Here is a 4237-nt window from a genome sequence, read left to right as displayed (position 1 = left end):
CCACTACTTCCTGAACTGGCACTGAACATTGGCATTGGACGCAGATCATGAGGAGTGGAAATTTAACAGAGAGAGTCAGCATCAGAGAAGGGTGGCTTCTTTTGCTGAATAAAAAAAGCGCGTTTTGTAGAAAAACTTGCTCTCCCAAATAAGGCACTGAAATCCAGGTAACTCAAACCAGAACCATTTCACCGAAAACACAGAATGCAAAACATATATAGTCAGTTATAATGTAATACAATCTGCATCAGATCAGTCCATATTGGAGGTGGATGATGATTTCCGACATCTGTGTTCACCACAAAGTCATTATTGGCCTCAGATATCAAGAAACAGATTAATCGGTCTAACCCTGCCGCCCAGCCTTTTGTTTGCCTTTCTTGCTGTCCTTTTGTTTCCTTCATCATACCAAATGCTCTCTCCTCTCCCTCCCCCCTTCCCCCACAATCCCTTTTGCCTTCCTCCGCCTTTCTTCCTCTCTCTTCCATCTCTCTGTCTTGCCCGCCCGACCCAACCCCTCCGCCCTCCTCCCCCCTCCCCCTCTGTGTTGTGTTCCTCATCTGACCCTGCTTGGCCTGAATCGCTGTCGGGTGCCCATTTTGGATCGGGCACAGCTGGTACTGCCGCTGAAAAGCCGAGTGCCATTACCGCCGCTGTCTACTGTCTGTCTGTCCTGTCTGCCTGTCTGTCTGAGAGACACATCTTCATAATGGTATTGGCCCTATTTCTCTCATTTTTTATGGTTTCCATTTTAGTAATTTCACCTACTCCTGCAAGTTTTTTATTTTCTGTGCTTCCCGCCGTAATGACCCTATCCCTCCAGGGGGAATCATTTAAGTTTTATCTTATTTGCTCTGCCATTCAGGAGAAGAAATTACCAAACAAACACACACAAAGATGCGAATAATAAACCTTAACGTGTCAGCCATTTCAGAAAAGGACGACAGGGCGTGGATGAGAGGAAGGGGGCATTCGTGCTCCTCTCAGTCCAATCAGATGTCATGGGTCGATAAAGACCAGGAAGTGGAGAGTGTGTGTTTGCAGCTGATTGGACGGCGTTGTAGCAATGGCTCACTTTGTGCCAGTTGCAGATAAGCTTAGTGAAAGCAAAGGAGCAAAATCAAAGCCTGCTGTGCAGAGCAGAGAGCCGGAAAGAAGCTCAGATAACACCTTCTGAAGTGCACGATAAGAACAATAAGCACTAATTGTTATAATACAATCTGAAATATTTAATGGGGCATGTGTAGAGTCAATGACATTTTTGTGCACAGATACATGTGATTATATTGTACAACATTAATCTCTGCTCCTAATGAGATTATAATGTTTGAATTTTGTTTTAATTCTCAAAGGAAGTAGTACATTTATTATGAAAATAAAAGCTCCTGCTGAACTGAGCCCTCACCAGTCTTCATTTCGGCTGCCTGTCAGGTAGCATCAGCCGCTCCAGCCTCGAGGAAGTCTTTTTATAGCATGTAGAAAATATGACAAATATGCTTGTAAATTACATTGTCTTCGATTATTATGATGATCAAAGGAGCTGCAGGGCTCAGGGAGCTTTGGAGGTGGAAAATTGTGATTTTTTGCAACACAGAGCTCAACGTTGGTTCCCTGCTTGAAACAGGGATCAAGGCTTTCATGGCATAAACTGGATAGCTCCATTTTAAATTTGACCTCTTACACAATGGATTCCAAATAGAAATAGGGCATAAAAAGGGAAATAAAAATAATTATAATGCTGACAGCAGCACTGAACTGAGACTAGTTACAAACACAGGTACAGATCATTTCTAAGCAGTACATTTTTCAGTTTTGATATCAGTTTTATATCTTTTGATTTTAAGAAACGTTGGCAAAGAACAAATTACTCTTATTATTTATTGGATTCACATTTAGTAAGCAGACAGTATAACACCTGTGCTGTTGCGGTTTGCTGTTCAAAAAGAATGCACCACTATTAAACTATAGGTAAAGACAAAAACAGATGTTAGCTACATACACCAATTTTTTCAATGTGTTTGTTACTGAATCTGGACAACCAAATTAACTAACAGGAGAACAAAAATAGAATTCTTTTTAATCATCCTGTACAGTCAAGGAGCATAAAACTTAATGAATTTATCCCTGATGTAACATCTAATATGGCTCAGGTTACAACCTCACTAGGACAAATTTAATTTTAATATCGGAATGCTTTTTCGGGCTTGTCCGTAACTGTATTTCTCAATTGATAACTTTTACACTGAAGGCAAATTGTAGCATGAGCGTTAATGAACATGCACGCAAACTCTTGGAAGGGTTCTCTGTGCGTGTTCCTGCAGTGTGCTGCTCAATTGGGTGCTTCTCAGTTCGAGGACAGCGAGCGGGAAAAGGGACCGGAGCACACTGATTGATTTGCTGCCTTTAATTGTGAAACGTTTTCAACACTCCTGTGTCTTCATCACAGTCTAACTGATGGGCTGAGTGAGTGAACATAACACATTGAACGTGGCATGAACATTTTCTTAGACACAAGATATTGACAGGATTGGGAAGGTCACAATAAGCTGAAAAGCTGAATAGACTCCTTTTTCCGTTGATTTACAAAAGAATTTGTATCACTGAAACATGTCTAAACAGATTCAAGGGTTCCCTTTTGAATATAAATCTAGTCAGAATGCAAGAAAGCCTTTTTACCATCATTTTATATGAAAATTCTGCAGTGAAACACACCATTGGTTAGCAGCTCAAGGCAGGCTAAAACACCCTATTTGTTAATTGAAACTGGGATGTATTATTAAAAAATAGACAAAAACCAAACAGGATGTTTTAAAAAAGGTTTTAGAGTTGGACCACTGAGTGGGTAATGTTTGGTATTTAATTAAGAGGCTATATAACATAAAAACATATACTGTAAAATGTTGAAAGGAGTCTAATAATTAGTTATTTCAGCTGCAGCCTTGCAGATGAAAATGCTGTGAGAAAACAGTAGCTACGACTTGTTTTATTCACACTCAGCCCATTACATCCCAGTATTAGCATCTGTATACTATCTGAATTGCAAACTGATGGCTCACAGCAACAGATGTTTTTTTAATGCTTTTGTTGTGGTTTTTAAACTGTGATTGGCCAGCAAAAACCTACAGCCCTGTGGACAAATCTGCCTGTGAGCAGACTCTGGGGGACCAGTTTTTGAGGCACCCAGCTGCATGTAACCAATCAGATTCCAGGCAGAATTGTCACAACTGTCCAATCAGACGGGAGGACTTTAAATTAACTTTGGAAACAGCTTGAGGTATTCTGGGAGGCAATGAAATTGACTGTGATCCTGAATGTAGCGTATCAGTGCATTCTGCAGTACGAAATGATCACTGCAGTGCCATCTCTGCAGGTCACGGTCTGGCCCTGCCACTGGCCTCAGATCTGCTACTTTTGAGTGGCTGCTCTCCCTTTTCCTGCCGCAGCTGGACTCCATCCGCCTCCATTATAATCTGCATGGGCTGCATTTTTCCAAATAATGCCAAAACTCTGTTCCAATCAAATCAAATTGTGACTCACACAATATTGTTTCAGTAACACTGCGTACAGTTTAATTGATCAAGGTTTAAAAAATAATGAAATCATTGATATTTATTAATTTATTTTTTATGTGGAGATCGTCTTTAGTTTATTAACACAAAAGCATTGTACCTCTGACCTTCAAAATTCATCTGACCCCAGCCGCTGTCACTGTTGGGCCACGTACCTGTAACCACACCCACACTGACCCCTCCCCAAGTACACGTCTACATACACTTCAACCACTGGAGGTCAGCAAAAGCAAGATGTGAGGTAGTGTTTATTTACTCTTTCATGTTAGGTTGCAATTAACATCAATGAAAACATTGTTGGCTGTAAGCCTTTGAAGCCAATTAAACAACAGAGGTAGTTCATTCATTAATTCATTAACCCATTAATGACTAATGATTATATTTAGTGTGTAAAGGAAAAGTTCCACAGATTTTGATCTGTTTGTGATGGACTGATTGGCAAATTTGATTTTCTTTTAAAAATGCAAAAAAAAATTAACATTCCTTTGACGTGTTAAATATCAGATTTACAGTGGTTCACACATTGAATCTGAAGTTGTTCTTACTTCAATGGTACCAAGCTTTCGATATAACGCCTTATACATTTTTAGGTACAGCCAGTTCTGTATAATACTATATTTAGTGGTTAGTCACCACGGGTTACTCATTTTATCCCATAGGAATATATT

The sequence above is a fragment of the Morone saxatilis genome, unplaced genomic scaffold, assembly GCF_004916995.1.
Source record: "Morone saxatilis isolate NCDOM2014 unplaced genomic scaffold, NCSU_SB_2.0 Contig8, whole genome shotgun sequence".
Lineage (NCBI taxonomy): Eukaryota > Metazoa > Chordata > Actinopteri > Moronidae > Morone > Morone saxatilis.
The sequence above is the reverse complement of the archived record's forward strand: the minus strand, read 5'-3'. Positions refer to the sequence as shown.